At 42.0% G+C, this 17726-nt stretch overlaps 1 long non-coding RNA gene across 1 annotated transcript in view; it reads left to right on the top strand.

Moving 5' to 3' along the window:
* Positions 1 to 16986, top strand: part of LOC148511954 (uncharacterized) — a 31587-nt gene extending 14601 nt beyond the window's left edge. Inside the window, exons 2-4 of the long non-coding RNA XR_015880211.1 lie at positions 12712 to 12740; positions 15436 to 15688; positions 16638 to 16986. This is a non-coding gene — a long non-coding RNA (uncharacterized LOC148511954). The remainder of the gene's footprint in view (positions 1 to 12711; positions 12741 to 15435; positions 15689 to 16637) is intronic.
* Positions 16987 to 17726: the final 740 nt, after the last annotated feature.

The following is a 17726-nucleotide window of genomic DNA, read 5'->3' as shown; positions in this document are numbered from 1 at the left end:
GATGTATGTAGAAAAGGAAAAGTTTGCTGTGTACAGCTGCCTGGAGTGTCTTGAAGACATACTAGGCACTGCTGCAATTCTGGGTGCTGGCGCCCCTATGCGCGATATCATGATGAAAGGGGCACTGTAAAGCAGTGACGTGCGGTGAGGTCAATGGCTGGGGAGGCACACGTATAAAAACACAGTTTTTATATGTAAACTCTTGAGCATGACAGGGAGTATGACAGAGGAGGTACTATGACAGGCGGCTCTGCATCCCCTGCCTACCCTGACCGCACGTCCCTGCTGTAAAGACCGGAAACTGGTTTTATAGTGATGTCACTTGAAAAGTCTTCAAAGAGAGATATCTTTATTGCATGGTCTGTCCCAACATTAAAAATTATATAAATGGGGGCGTGGCCTAGCTGCTGAATGAGAAAGAAGCAGGAGACAGGAGCTCCTGCTTTTATAGCACAAATATAGTGCAAAACCGCTCCCTTTTTGGGATAATATACGGCAGCCCTCTGCCCTGACACCCCCCTGTACCTTGGGACGTGGAGTGGTGCTCCTGGACCGCACCCCGACGCTCCCGCTTGTGAGGCCTACCACGCACACTGAAGCCGCGGCCTCGATTTGCGGGACTCCCCGGAGGCCTCATATGCGGCGTTTCCGCGATCCTGCAGAGGATCTCGAGCGGGGTCATCTACCTCCTCTGCTTGCCGGGTCGACTACACAGGTGTGAAATCGGAGCTTCCCCGCAGTGCTCGGGGCTGCCTGCGCACCTGATAGGAGCCTTCCTGCTGCTGCTCCGTTGGCGGCCGCCATTTTGGAGGACGGACTCCGGCTCTGTGAGCGCTGCTCTTCACATCCCTCTCTGCAATACCCGCGGTGAGTGACCTGTCAGCTGGCCTGGGGTCTATGCTCTCCCTCCTTTGCTGGGCTGGGTGTCTGAGTGCCGAGTGGCGCTCTCATAGTTCCTGAAGCATTTATAGTATACTCTCCTCACCGACCACAGCTAATTTGGAACATTAATTTGTTTATTGCTCTCTCAACTCTGCTTCCTATATATCTTACATTTGAATCTCCACCCTGTTACCATCTTGCTGTGAATAACGAACAGTACTCTTTTTCTATTTTCCATTTTTGCTATATATGGCTATGAGTGTATGTAACGCCTAATGGTCTCCAACAGTGACATTCTACTGCCATCGTGTGGCTAGTGTGATATATTGCTTCAAAAGGAATCTCTTATATCCCCACATGGAAGTGATTATTTTCTAATGTGAATATTTTCCCACCACCACCGCAACTACACACCGCATCGCATATCCCCATTTTTCCAGTGATTACTTAAAAGCTATTTTTTTCAATTGGACATATATCCAGTAAACATGGGGCCTAAGAAGAATCCTAAACCAGCTAAAGGTATCCCTCTGGTGAGTTTCTTCAAGGCTGCATCTGCGACCCCTCCACTGCCATTCTTCACGACCGCGAATGTCGCAGATAAACCCCCTTCAGCTTCATCCACACATGCTCCCTCAGATGATGCTTCTATGGACGAACCTATAACTGTGAGGCGCATGCTGCAGCTCCTTGGTGATCTTAAGAAAGATGTCACAGCCAAATTATCTTCTACTGTTTTGAATTGAAGCATGATGTTGCTGAATTAGGTGGCCGTATTGACCTTCTCGAGAATAAGATGGGAGAGGTAGTCGCCTCTCACAATGACCTAATATCCGCTCACGAAACTACACAAGCGGAACTCTCTGCACTTCGGGACAAAATGGCTGACCTTGAAGACAGGGCTTGCAGAAATAACCTTAAAATCCGTGAAATTCCGGAGGCTATACAGTTCTCGGAACTTCCTGAGTTTGCTGTGGCCCTATTCCAGAAACTAATCCCAGACATGCCTTCTACACAATTTTTATTAGACCGTATTCATCGTCTCCCTAAAGCTCGCAATGCCCCTGAAGCCTCTCCGCAAGACACTATTATGAGGATGCACTATTTCCACGTGAAGGAGCGTCTTCTTCAAATATCTAGAGAGGCTGGATATTCCTCCGATGTATTGGGCAACTTACAAATTTTTGGAGATCTCTACCCAGCTACATTAAATAATAGAAGATCCTTTTCTAGCCTCACATCAGCTTTACGTCAAGCTCAAATCCAATAAATAGATGGGGGTTTCCAACAAAACTTATTGTCACCTACGATGGATCTACAAAAATGCTATGCTCCCCGGAAGACGGTATGAAAGCTCTAGACTTTTGGCGGATCCCATACATTACGAAATCTACTGAACATATCCCTACAATCAGTTTTGATTGGCACTTAGCAGGCAAAAATGGTTGATTGTTTTACGATCTGCATTCCTTTATCTTAATTTAGTTCTTGCGTCCTTGTTTATGATGTCTCCTATATAGTGGACGCTGGACATTTTATTGAAGTTTTCTGGTTTATACAGTTTCTTAAAACTTCAATTGTTTGTTCTTTATGTCACACAGATATAGATTATGATAACTATTTTCTAAATTTTATTTGTTTTCAGTATTGATTGATTTAAGGTGTATATGCTTTATTACTATTTTCTATGTCTATTATTGCCAAAATAGGCTTCATTTTTATTTATTTTTTTTCCTTATATCTTTTAAGTAGTATTTGTTATTTCAGATACATTCGGTGTGTGTTTTGCTATATTCTTGAGTGTTATTTTGTTCCCAGGTGATGGGAAACGTGTCACTGTCCCCGTGGTTCTACCATTTTCGCCACTCTGTTTAGTGGCCCCTATGACTCCCGCCGTGGAGTCATTTCTATTTACCGTATATACTCGAGTATAACCCCCTCGGCTTATACTCGATTCAAGTGTAGCGCTGACCGGACGGAGTTCGGTCAGCGCTACACACTGCCAAACACACAGCCGCCGGAGCCGGCAGCTGCGTGTTTGGTGTAATCAGCAGCCGCTGAGAGTCTGTCAGACTCTCAGCGGCTGCTGCTGCTCCCACTGCGGGAGCCATCTTCCGGCTTCCGCAGTGGGTGATGGGAGACACGTCGTCATGACGACGTCTCTCCCATGCAAAGCGGGCGGAGGAGCGGACAGCGGCGGGACCAGGAGCGGGAGTTTAAGGTAAGTGTTTATTTTTTTTCAATTCTTTTCACGTCTCTCTACTAGGGGGGGGGGGGACTACAGGGGGCACTACCAGGGGGCGATGACTACAGGGGGCATTATCAGGGGGCACTACCAGGGGGCGATTACTACAGGGGGCACTACCAAGGGGCATTATCAGGGGGCGATTACTACAGGGGGCACTAAAAGGGGGGATTACCACTGGGGGAACTACAAGGGGGGGATTACTACAGGGGGCACTACCAGGGGGGGATTACTACGGGGGGGATTATTACAGGGGGCACTAAAAGGGGGGATTACCACTGGGGGAACTACCAGGGGAGGATTACTACAGGGGGCACTACCAGTGGGGGATTACTACAGGGGGCACTAAAAGGGGGGATTACTACTGGGGGTACTACCAGGGGGGGATTACTACTGGAGGCACTGAAAGGGGAGATTACCACTGGGGGCACTACCAGGAGGGATTACTACTGGGGGCACAACCAGGGGGAATTACTACTGGGGGCACTACCAGCTGCTGCCATTTCCCACACTAGGCTTATACTCGAGTCAGTAAGTTTTCACAGGTTTTTTGGGTAAAAGTAGGTACCTCGGCTTATATTCGGGTCGACTTATACTCGAGTATATACGGTATATTCTCTTTTATTTTTTTTTCCCTTTCTTTTCTGATGCAATTTACAGGCTATATATTGTTTACCTTTATTTGTATCTTTATGCCAATGTTGATCAACCCAGTACAGATAGGATGTTCTTTCTCTATTTACGCATTTTTTTTAGATTTGTTAAAATGGTGAATTTCATGTCTATCAATGCTAAGGGTTTAAGGGCCTGATTCAGAGCCGCTCGTAAGCGGCCGCTCGTTCGCTCTGAGCGATGTTCACACAATTGCGCATGCATATGGGTTGTAATGCGTAAACCAGTCATTGCGGTCGGAAATCGTGCGCTCGCAAAACAGCAAGGGGCTGCTAATTTGATTGACAGAATGTACCGTTTGTGGGTGGTAACAGGGGAAGGTGATTGAAAACAGGGGAGTGGAGATCCAAACGTAGGCGTGCCTAACGGTCAAAAGGGCGTTTAATGGGAGTGAATAATTAGTAAAGGAGCGTCATCGACCACGTCACTTGGTTGTCTTTTAGCCTGAACTGCTCGCAGTGATAGCGGTAAGAAAAACCTACCACAAGCACTGCGAGCAACTCAGATGCCTTTCGATGTACCCGATTAATCTAATAAATACCGGAGATGACTTGTGATGCGAACGGCAAAGGGGCGTCTTTACAAAATAGCGAGCGCATTTTTCGTTCGTCCGCTCAGACATAGAGGCGTCAACAAACCGCAAAGAGTGAGCGCTCAATTTAAATAGTCGGACCCTTTTTTTGGAACGACCGTCCGCAAATAGCGTCCGGCTCTGAATCAGGCCCTAAATTCTCCTCAGAAACGTAAGATTGCTATTTCAGAACTCACAAAATGGATGTAATAGCGTCAGGCCCCACAAAGAAAAGGGGAGTGGCAATTGTTTTTCACCGCAACTGTAATTTTGTTTTAAAATCCCAAGTAGCAGACCCCTTGGGTAGATATCTTGTTTTGATGGGTGAGCTGGAGGGGAAAGCTGTTACTATAGCATCTGTATATGCCCCAAATACTGGTCAATTGTCATTTATCAGGAAATTTTTCAGGGTTACCCAAAGGGTGTGCTCAGGTCAGATTATCTTACTCGGTGATTTTAATTTAGTTCTCGACCCATGTATGGATAAATCAAATAATATAGGTGGTGGTACTGCTGCCGACCCTGCTGGTGTATCGGGGGCTTTTAGCCGGTTGATTCTGGAGTATGGTCTGTATGATGTTTGGTGGGCAATACACCCTACGATTCGTGGTTACACCTTTCTCTCTCGGGTTCACGGATCATATTCCAGGATCAACCTTGCTCTTACGGATAAATGGTCCCTTCAATAGATTAGAGGTTCTCCCTATCACATGGTCTGATCATGCCCCTTTGATAAATGAAGTGGGATTGTAATGCATCTCTCCCCTCTAGTAGACCATGGAGGTTCAATAATTTTCTTTTATCCTCTACTGAGGCGAGGCAGGCCATTCAGTCTGCCCTATCAGAATAATTTCAATATAATAAACCCACGGATACTACACCCTTTAATTTTTGGTGTGCCCTTAAGGTAGTTCTTAGAGGATCGGTAATCCAAGTAGCATCTAGAATTAAGCGTCAAGAAGCTTAAAATCAAAAGGAAGTAGTAACTAGACTTCGGGATCTAGAAGACCAACATAAATCTGATCCTTCCAACTCTGTACTTTTCCAAAAAATCCTTAAAGTTCGAGAAGAATTAGAGATTTACACTTTGAAAAAGATTAAATTCACAATTGATAGGATGAATCAAAGATTTTACGTGGATGGTAATAGGGCATCCCGACTTTTGGCCCAGAAGCTGAGAGGAAAAGAGGCTCGTGCTTCAGTTCGGGCCCTCTATCATTGTTCTGGAGCCAAATTGACCAGCCCACTAGACATTTCTAATGCCTTTGCAAAGTATTACTCGCATCTCTATAATCTGAAATCTGAAAGATGATGTGCACACAGCTCAACCTACGTCAGAAACTATCTCTGCTTTTCTATCAGACCTTGCTCTGCCCTCCCTTACCGAACAGTCACTAGTTTCTTTAAATGCCCCCTAGACAGAGGGAGAGATGAGAAATGCCATCAAATCCTTGAAACGTGACAAAGCACCTGAACCTGATGGCTTCTCTAACAATTTCTATACGGAGTTTCAATCGGACCTTATACCGGTGCTGATGGGGGTGTTTGAAGCGGGGACCAATTCAGGCTCATTTCCTCCTGAAATGCTTGAGGCTCGAATTATAACTATCCTTAAACCGGGCAAGGACCCCACCCATGCCCAAAATTATAGGCCCATAGCCCTATTAAACACTGATATTAAGTTATATGCAAAAATGGTAGCCAATAGATTAAATCCGTTACTCCCTGATTTGATTAACCCAGACCAGGTTGGTTTTGTGATGGGCCGACAAGCTCCAGATAACACACGAAGAGCCTTAAATGTCACTGAACATTTTTCACAGGTAGGGGACCCGCTTCTGGCACTTTCATTAGATGCCGAGAAAGCCTTTGATAGGCTGCACTGGGGATTCATGAAGGGTGTACTCTCCAAATTTGGTTTTACAGGATGGTTTTTAGATGCCATTCTTGCACTTTATAGTGCCCCCGGAGCACGTGTTTGTTGTAATGGTTTCATATCCTCTTTGTTCCCTATAAGCAATGGTACCAGACAGGGTTGTCCTTTATCTCCCTTGATTTTTGTTTTAGCAATAGAACCTTTAGCAGAATATATCCGCACCACCTCCCTCCTTCATGGCCCTCTTATAAACACCATAGAATTTGTCGTTTTGCGGACGATGTCCTTCTGTTTGTAACACAAACTTTCAAATTTACAACAGCTGCTTTATAGTTACTCTGCGGCTTCATATTATAAATTAAATACATCTAAAACGGAAGTATTAGTAATAAATGTCCCACCCCAGCTTCTGTATTCTCTTAAATCTCGTTATAATTACAATTGGCAAACACAGTCTCTCCGCTATCTCTGTATTTCTTTGTCAATTAAAGAAGACACTCTCCTTGAATTTAATTATGGCCCTTTATTGAACCAATTTATTATTACACAAAAGATTGGATGAACCACGAGGTTTCCTGGATGGGCAGAATGGCGGCCGTTAAAATGACACTTCTTCCCAAACTTATGTATCTGTTTAGATCAATTCCCAGGACCCTCCCTCTCTCATGGCTAAATAGATTTAATGCAGTGCTGAATAAATATATCTGGAATAATAAGAGAGCCAGGATTGCTAAGAAATATTTGATGATGTCTAGATCATCAGGGGGTTTGACTTATCCCAATTTAGCACTTTACCAAACTGCATGTCTGATCGATCAACTTAGTGACTGGTCAAATGTTCTCAATCCTAAACCTTGGGTTAAACTGGAAAGTGACATGTTGGGCAAATTCCCCCTCTGTGATTTACTTCTATTCCATCCAGCTCTAGAAAGTCTTTAAAAAAATATGTCCAGAGCTACATTAGCTGCTTTAAAAGCGTGGGATAGTCTATCTATTCTCCTACAATTTAACCTGCCATCTTTACATCTCTCTATTCAGGGCCTCTCACAATTAATTTCAAATTTAAATTTATCCTCCTGGCACCCAAAAGGTATTCGTACCCTTCAAGATTTTTTTATAAATAACACTCTCCTTTCTTTTGCCCAATTACAAGCTAGTTTCTCTATTTCTTCTAGAGATTTTTACAAATTTCTTCAAATCAGACATTGGGTTCAATCTTTCCCACATTTAGTAGGTTTGACTGGTATGATCCCTTCTCAAGTTTGTTCACATATATTCTCAATTTCTCGCAAAGGAGGTATAGCTTTCTGGTATTCTCTAATTCTAACAGCGGAAGAACCAGATAAGATACCAGCTATTATTAAATGGGAAAATCATTTAAATATATGTTTATATCCACATGTATGGTCCCAATTATTTTTTTCTATATTCAAAATGTCTAGAAGTATCTCTCATATTGAAATGTATATGAAATTATTCTATCGTATTTATCTGACCCCAGACAGATTACATAAAATTTGGCCTTCCCAATCTAGTTTATGTTGGCGCTCGTGTGGCCAAATTGGTGAGATTTTCCACATTTTCTGGAATTGCCCTGCCAGTCCCCTCTGGCTGGAGGTCGAAGTTTTGATCCTGGAGGTTACTGGTTTGCGGCTGTCTTTGTCCCCAGCCACTGCTCTTTTACATATATTCCAGGATGATGTTCCAGTTTACCATCGGTATTTTATAGGACATGTACTTATTGCTACTAGGGCAGCCATTGCTCAATTCTGGAAGCAGGATAAACCCCCCCCTTTCTTTGATAAAGACTAAATTAAATTAAATTTATAGTTTTTTGATGGAAACGCTGAATTGTCCATATTCTCTCTCTACTAATTCACCAATGATAAAGTGGTTCAGGTGGCATGAATTCAACACGGTGGGTCCATGCCTCCCAGTAAATACAAATTGATATCCCAAGGTTCTGTTATGTTCTGTATTTTGATTCGACTGTTGCAGTTGTGGTGTGGTTTCTGATATTAATATATATCTAATGCCTTTGATTGTTATTCTATATTTGGTATAATGTAATGTTTTGTCTGTAATTTTTTTTTTGTGTTATTTTATTGCCTGTACCCCCCATTCCTTTTTTTCCTTATCTTTTTTCTGTACCCCTTCTTCTTTTTTTTTATTTGAAAAAACAAACAAACAAAATATTCAATAAAAATGAATGTTAAAATATATATATATATATATATATATATATATATACAATACTGCGCTATGTATAGTGCGATATAAAGCGAAATGTGGCATTCTATTCTTTTTATATAGAGCCCTGTGTCTTAAATGTTAGTTGTATGTCTGCCTTCTTACAAGGTGACAGCATACTTGCCTACTTTTGAAAGCATTTCAGGGAGATTGTGAAAGCAACACCTATGAGCGCGGTGGTAAAGTGGACTGTACTACTACATCTGAGAGGCGTGTCATAAAATTGTCTTGCATCCAAATGTACTTAAGCCCAAAAGCAGTTAGTAAGATCTACTTGTTGATGAAAACACACTGACAGAAAATACATGTACATGTAGCCATAGGGATCATAGGGTCTGATTCAGCAAGGAACGCACGGATGCAGAAACACGCTATCGGCCAATGGTCGCAGTTTGCACATGCATCTGGGTCGCAGAGAGCGTGTGCGCGAACCGCTCACTGCGTCCGCCAAAGCGAGCGCAGTGAATACGCAGACCCAGGGAAAAGTGATTGACAGGAAGTGCCGTTTGTGGGTGGATACAGGGAGTGGTCGGCCGAACGCAGGCTTGCCAGTGCGTTCCCACCCCGTTAAAAGGGGCGTGCATAAATTATCCACTGAGATGACAGACGCAGCCTGGCGTCCCTCTGCGTGCAGGAAGTCTCTCTACTCCTGCGGCAGGGTCAGGTCTACCTTAGTCTGTATGCTGCTAAGATGTTTCCGATGTTTTCTCAGCCTTGCGCATCAGTACGGACATTAGCAGACGGTAAAGGGGGTGGCATTATGGTGTCTGCATCTTTGTGCTGCGATTGCTGTGCGTATGCATTCATTAGCATTTTCTTGCAGCTACTGGGTGCGTGCATCTGCATCCGTGCGTTCCTTGCTGAATCAGGCCCATTGTGCCTTATAACCAATGCATGGAAAATATTCTAATGATCCCATTTGAATGTATATATCTGGGGGTTTTTTTTGTTTTTTTATTTATATAAAAGCTTCACAAGGGGTAAGGTGAAATTAGGGAGATTGCTAGACTCTTCAGGGAGACTGCTACTAATTCAGGCAGTGTCCCTGACAATGAGGGAGAGTAGGCAAGTATGGGTGACAGCTGCCTTTTTCTCTTATTGGGCTCTATTTACTACAATCCGCACTTGTGGAAGGTGTTAACTTTAATGAAATAGAAAGGGAGGGAGGGGGGAGGACGTGGAAAACATATAAATTGTATATTGTGCCTTAAAGTGTCTTAATCTCAATAACAACAATAGTGATTATGTTAAATATGAAAAGAACTTTACTAATATTCTTATTCACAATATTGTCATGCAAATGCTTTAATTGCAAAAAGGGAATTTACACTGCCAAACTGGCTCTGCCCCCATTACAAGCCGACCGAAGAGGGAAATCATGGAATCGGGAAGGAAAGGGTAGCTAGGGATTTCTCAGGTTGGAGCAGGTCTACTTAATCAAGTAGTGCATGCCGGCAGGCGGTAGCAGCTCCCCACTCCCTTTTCACTAAAGGGTGTAGTGCGGGGGACTATGCAGCAGTTGTAGGAGCAGGCCCGGGCCCCCTCCCATTCTGCCAGTGTCCGGCCTTAACTACTATACAGTGATGCAGACATGTGTGGTCACTGATTGCACCCCAATACCCTCATCCCACAAAAGCTGCTCATAAAATTCAAATGCAAACAAACAGTGCCTGAACAGCAGCCCATGTATCTTGGCAGTAGTATACTATATAGTCATGCCTTAAGTCAGTCCGAATTTTGCAGATATTAACTAATGACAATTTACCTAAAAATAATATTCCAGACAGCAACACCATATGCCTGGTGCTAAAAGATTTTTTCCTAAAAATAATATCCCCCCCCCCCCCCCGCACAATCCTTATAAACTAAATTCTAGCATAATAGATGGCCATGTCTTGTTCCTCCCGAGCCTGACACAACCTACTTACTTTAAAGGTGTAATGCATGGCCTCTTTGCAGGGGCGTCTTAAGAGAGGTGGGGGCCTATGTGCATACCCAGTGCGGGTCCCCCTCCTCTCTCCCCGGCAGCCGACTGACGCGGCTGGCCGGCCACCGCAGAATCGGTAGACTCTGGGCACTAGAGTGTGCCCAGAGTCTACTGCGCATTTTCCGGTGTTCTGTGCAGCGCAGGCACCCGACGCAGGACCACGGACAGGTGAGTTTTAGATAATATGGGTGCAGGTTGTGCGGTGTGTGGCCCCACTGGACCCGGGGGTCCGTGTGCCCCGCACACCCTACACCCATTATAGATATGCCCTTGCCTCTTGCAAGAACACATTACAGAACATTGTATTTTCCATAAGATAAGTTTTATTTTGAGTGCCTTCTTTTCTAAATTTTATATATATATATATATATATATATATATGTATATATAACTTATATGTATACATTATAGTTAAAATTGTTCTTCTATAGCTCCACCCCCAGTTCCTGAACTTATTTTTCCAGCCCTGTTACAGACACACACACTAGAGGGGGGGAGAGAAGATCACCTGCTAAACACAGATGATCAGTCAGACACCTTGCCACAATATGGCTGCCTCACCTTTTGTATTATGTTCATGTCTACTGTATTTTCTGCACAGGGGCGTTTTAAGAGAGGAGGGGGACCGTGCAGTCTCCGTTTGGGCCTTTTCCTCTCTGTCAGCGCACTGAGCGCAGTAGATTCTAGCATCATACCAGAATCTACTGCACATGCGTGGGTCAGCGGGAAAATAGCACCCACGCCTTTTTTCCGGGGCCCTCTTTTCTGCGCATGCCACCGCCATTTTCCCAGTGAGTTTGTGCTGCCCTGCTGCTCCGGTCTGGCACTGCGGAGCAGCACACCGGAATCTGAGGGAAGGTAAGTATAATTTACTATGAGTGCAGGGTGTGCGGTGTGGGCCCCCCTGGACCCCGGGGCCTGTGCGCACCGCACACCTTGCACCCTTTATAAAGACGCCCCTGTTTCTGCAAATGTATAGCACTTTGAGGCCTGTTGGTCAGAAGTTCTATATATAGATGTGTCATACTTGCTGACTCTCCCGCAACGGCCAGGAGACACGTCTCCTGGTCCGGCCGCCACCGTAGAATAATCCCTTCCTCCTTCCCTCTGTCCTGGCAATCGCCCACTTAATGAGTGAAAGTATGCTGTCCAGGGGAGGCAGAGGACTCTTTTTACAAAGAATCGCGTCATCGTAGCCCTGTCCCGTTTTACAATGCAGTAAATCTCAGCATTGTATAGCGGGGGCGGAGCTGCTACGACTCAATCACGCCACCACGCCCCTGCACCACCCACCATTGCCGCCGCCAGTTGGCATCTATGATATGTGTCCTCATACACTGTAGCTTCCGTAGCGCCAAACAATCCCTCTCATTACACCAGATCACGGGCAACTCGGCCATGCCAAGCGTCTTCCTCGCTCTAAATGTTTATCTTATTTGCATCAATAAAACAACTGGAAGCAACAAAACTACTTTGCTAGATTACACTGATGAATGTGATTTGCGACATTTGTACACTTGTGTGCAAATGAGTCTGAATCTGTATACAAAGTGCTACGATGCAGCAGGCGCTGCTTTCTCTCACACCAAGTTCCATTGCGCTTTATCGCAGACTTTATAATTGTTTAAAACGAATTACTGTGCAGTTAAAGTAGCAGCCTAGCGTCTCTGGTACACTTTGATTGGTGTTCTGCTGCTTCTGCGATGGAAATAAGATGCAAAATTTTAAGAAAAAGATGGTACACTGCACCTCTTGGAGTGGCTCAGTCATGCCGGTGTCTCTCGCTGTATGGCATAGATACTAGTATTTGAGAACACATCTGTAAATAAGTTATTATATTTATTACAAGTCACTGAGTTCTGTGACCATTGATCATATGTTTTTCCTTTAAATCCAGAAGTTTTCCTAATGAACACTCAAGAAATTAGAACACACAATCAATATATAGTACATTCCTTAGGTTATAAGTAAATGGTACGCTACTGTTCTGTTATTCCTATGTGTTGCCAGATGACGATAAATAAAATGGGGGCTACCCCTATACTAGCCACTTACTTTTTTTTTTTACATTTGAAAATTATATTGCTTTAGAGCATTTGTATCAATCTAGGAAACAAGTGTGTAGATGATAGTACAATCACACAATACTTAAAGTACAATTTTTTTATAGATAGAGATGTTTATGGTACATTAATAATTTTTTTTTGTTTTTCTCTCTTTTTCTTTAGATTCGTCATTATGGGAAATTCAAACCAAGGTTAGGATTGTGCGGTTTGGTTCTCCAGAAATCAGACAGATCGGAGTCGCAGTTCTGATCAGCTGAGAAGATCTAGACAGATTTATGGTTCTGATCTTCCCACGTTTCGGAATTTGGATTTTACATCCGAATTTCGGGTTTTGGATTGCAAAAATTAAATGATTTTAGCTGTTTTTTTCAAAAACATTTTATAATTAAAAAAAAATTAAAAACCCAGATCCAAAACCAAAATATGGCGGTCAGAGCACATCTCTAGATGTGACTATATTTTTTCATAACAATATTCACAGTGGAGCTTGATGTCCATATGATTGGTCTTCTATATATCCCTGCCAGGATTGGACCATCTCTTCTCCAAAGGAATGGGTTTTTTATATGTATTTAAGCACCAGAACTATTATTTCTTTGTTTCTACTGCAGCTCTCAACAATCATGTAAATCAACTGTATTCTACATGTCAGACATCTAATTCATATGGTGCCACCTCAGTCAATTTTCTAGCATACTGCCTTCACTACTACAGTATGGCAAGTAACTGGCTTTCCTTATAAATACAATATATCATATAAACCATACCAATGATACATACTTTGAACCATATTCTTATTTCCATGTTACATTCACTCATTTTGTCATGTCACAAGTAACACCAGATATCTTCTTTTGTAACCTCATTTGATCATCATGCTGCAACACCTTTTCACTCTGAGTCTAGTAGAGGTGTAACCTTTAAAACAGACAAATCAGTGTCAAAAAAAATTAAGAACATTAAGGCTAAAGAACAAACTGTGTGTTCACAAATCCCTGAGGAGAGTCTGGAGGTGCCTACATTATCTGTGTGAGTCTGACTTTTCTGACATTGTACTCGTAGAGAAGCCTCCTTCCACCATTTCTGCACCCCCTGAAAATGTAGGGATGAGCATTAACAGTAAAGATGGTGACATAATAGAAATTGAGATGATAGTGTGGAGGAAGTGCAACAGGAGGATGAGAGAGATATTTGTGTACTATGTTGATGATGAGGATGTTGTTTGTGTAAGTCAGACACCAGTGGCAGCAGACCAGAAAAGTCACCTCCTTGGGTGTACAGTTATTTTCACCCAATCCTGACATTTGTGAAGTCATCTGTACCATTTGTGAGGCCAAAGTTAATAGAGGTAGGGACATTAACTACCTAGGCACCTCCTCCCTGTTATGTCATTTGCAGCGATTTAATGCAACTTATTTAACAAAATGATAATCATTTGTAAAATTATATCAAGCAGTCAAGTATCAGCCTCCAGTAGTTTGGACAAGCCCATGCAATCTCCACCACCAACACCTTCATCATCAACCTCCTCATTAATGATCGGAATGAAGTCCTTCCCAAAAAATGTTTTGTGGAGGCCCACACAAACCAAGGACTTCAGTCACAAAAGTGTAATTCCCTGTCACTGAAGTGCTTGGTTGTTAAACAGAGCATTTCCTTTTTAATTTCCAAAATAAGGGTGGCTGGGAGGGCCCAAGGACAATTCCATCTTGCACCACTTTTCTTTTCATAATGGGCTGTATTTTTGGGGACTTTTTTTTTTTTTGCAAACATTTTTATTGGTTATTCATTGAATACATTACTACTAATAATAATTACTTAAATACATTAATAATAATACAATGTTAATATTCAAGGATTCCCAACAAGGGTTAGAGAACACATCACAAATATTAGGAGGCTGACCTGCTGGCCATACTACCCTCCTGCATTATAAATTTTATAAATCAAACAATTAAAGTACATTAACTAATCAATCCATCCTTCCTTTACCTGCCTTCTGCTACATACATATTGTATCTCCATTTCCCTGTACTACCCGCGGGCCTCTGATCTAGTTCTTGATTAATGAAAATATTTTAGTTTTCTGTGGAGTCGTATACCGTAGTTTATTAAACTGCCATTCTGTCTGCCACTGCTGTGTGGCAATGTTTCATAGATATACTATAGACTTTTAAACTGCCGTGTGTTTGTGCTGCTGCTCTGTTGCTTAGTTTAGCCAGCCAGTCTTTGGACAATATTGGTGAACAATATTGTGAACTGTGAGGTGGTCAAAATTGACTGGAAATTACTGGTATTGAGGTTAATAATAATGTAGGAGCAAAAACATACCCAAATTACATGATTTTAGCTTTTTTATTAATTAAAAAAAAAAGAAATCACATGAGAGGCTTTTCTAAACCAAAACACGAAGAGTAATTCAGATCCAAAACTAAAACCAACCAAACCACTGGGGTCCGCGCACTTCTCTAGTGCAAATACATAGAATTTTGTTTGCATGTGGGTAAATACTGGCTGCTTTTGCATGTAGCCCACAAATGTTGAACAGATTTATTCTTACATTGCAATTTAGGTTTCAGTTTGGAAATGCCCCTCCCAAATTCAAATCTCTCTGCACATTTTAAATCTTCCCTACCTGCAGTGCAGAATGGTTTTACCAAGATGATCAGTTACTTGCTCTTACTCTATTCCCAAATCTCTTGCTCTTACTCTATTCCCAAATCTGAATCAGGCCCAAAGAACCAACAAACACAGCCTGTAAAATTACATATAGAAGCTGATTGGTTAGTAGTTTATCTCCCTTGAATTTGTCATGCTCCAAGCTTGGATAAATCTCCCCTAAAGTTAAAAATCAAGTACTAAGACTGATAGCATGTTTTGTTTCAGGAGCACATTGTTGTTTCCCATATGGACACCCACAGCATCACCACCACCGCCACCGCCACCATCACTTAGGACTTCATCCACCCCATCACATAGGTCCACATATCCACCATGGTCATCCTGGACACTTTGGACCGCATGGAATCCATGGACAACACAGACATCATGGACACCATGGATTCCACGGACATCATGGACACCTTGGATTCCACGGACATCATGGGCATCACTAACATTGTAAATCTAGTCATTAAATGTGAGTCTTAACAGATGTGGATGCAATACTACACACTGTATTAACAACAATATTGAATGACTTGTCTCAGGAATGGTTCATCTGAATGGCACTATGGCAAGGTGGCTAGCATTGCTCCCAACAGAAGCTACCTTGGATGTGTCGGTTGGGGAATTTAGATTGTAGCATCCAATGGTGCAGAGACTGATGTTATTCATTCCATTTTCATTGAAAGCACAGCCTAACATAGTGGTGCTCTATAATTAAACAATAATACAATTTTAGTAGCAAGAGTCCACAATTTACAATACATGCTGTGAACTTTCGCCAAAGAGACCACACTGTTGGCAATGCAGCACAACCACTCACCATTACAGTAACCATACACACTTCCCCCCAGAAACAACTATTATGTTCATTCCACAATTTTACTATACAGGACGAAGATCCAGGTGGATGTTATAACACAGGAGTGTGGTTGTATGTAAGTTCCATGTGCCCCCTCCCCCTTGAAGAAATAGAAGTAGTGCATGTGCTGAAGTCTATAGCACTGTGCAATAATGTATCTGTAAAATATCTTTGGGAAAATGGTGCCATTGCCACTATTGCAGAGATATTTTCAGAAATATGGTGTCACCACAAAGGCACAAAGAAAGTGTATTCAATGGGTGCCGGGTGTATGATGTGATTTTGGGGACTGCCCTTCGCAGTCATGGTCCTCTTCTCTGGGGGGAGCTATTTTCTAGATGGTTTTCAGAACTTCCTGGATAATTTTTCCTTGGATCCCATACCGGTATAGAAAATGTGATAAATACAATTTATATAAACAGTGAGTTCTGGAATTTATATATTTTAGAAAATAAAATACAGCCTACTGTAAATTATAAGTATAAATATTATGTTTTTGGTGACATGTAAAGCAATGGCCTGTGTTCTTGTTCTTGTGTAATAACTATTCTTTCTCTTCCAGCACATTATTGAAAATGACGGCTTATGCTGAGCACGAATAAGAAGAAAATTGCACTACATTCTAAAATAAAACAAATTAATAAACTTAATCATAAACCCATTATATATATTCAACCTAAACATGTTGTTAGTATCTGTGTATGTTTATGCTATAGCCCTTGTATATTTGAGACCTTGCAATTTTAACTGATCTGATAAGTTCTGCAACAAACCCACTGTACAAATAAAGCTTTGTTTAAATAATTGGAGTGAAGATTGTGTTTAACCAATAATGTTTTAAACCAAGCCAATTAATGATCAATGCAATTTAATCAAGAAACACAAATAAAAATTGTGTATACTCATGTAAACTCATGTTTGTCTTATTGCATTTACCACTTAAAAACAAAAGGTGGGACGCAAGGAAATCTACACATAGCATGCCCCAATTGTCTGTATCAAAATTATAAGAGCCTCAAGGATAGGTGTATAATGAAATAATCTGGTAATAAGCAATGGCTAGTTGGACATCATTCACTTCTTGGTCATTATGTACCAAAATAAATAAATTGTAGCTGAATCTGAATGAACAGGTATATTTTCCCAATCCTGATGCAGAGCAGGAAATATTTCCATGCACTATTCATCTCCTGTACAAATTTCCTCCCACTAATTTTAATTATTTTACTTACCCCCACCACATGACTACGTATGAATGCTATAACTAATGTTAGATCCTACTGGACTGTAGCATCTCCTTAAAAGCTCAATGATTACGAAATTAAACATTATTCAAAAATGTATTAAATTACTAAAATACAGTAATGAAAATGAATGAGAAAGCTTTACTAAGCATACCAGTCAGCTATCCTGGCTTGTCCCAGGGTTTGTTGAAAAATGATTAGACTAACTGGTAACCTGGTACACCTCAGTATAAATAGTTAGCTGAGAACACTTTATTTCCGATACTAAAGTAACAGCTGGAGATCACTATATTAATGAAAACTGATTTCTCGCAGCTAATGATGTCATACATAGAGACTTCAGGGCAGGGCCGGACTGACCATCTGGCACTTCTGGCAAATGCCAGAAGGGCCGATGGTCAAGTGGG

The sequence above is a fragment of the Taudactylus pleione genome, unplaced genomic scaffold (assembly GCF_031769625.1).
Source record: "Taudactylus pleione unplaced genomic scaffold, aTauple2 ptg000289l, whole genome shotgun sequence".
In the NCBI taxonomy this organism is placed as follows: domain Eukaryota; kingdom Metazoa; phylum Chordata; class Amphibia; order Anura; family Myobatrachidae; genus Taudactylus; species Taudactylus pleione.
The sequence above is the reverse complement of the archived record's forward strand: the minus strand, read 5'-3'. Positions and strand labels throughout refer to the sequence as shown.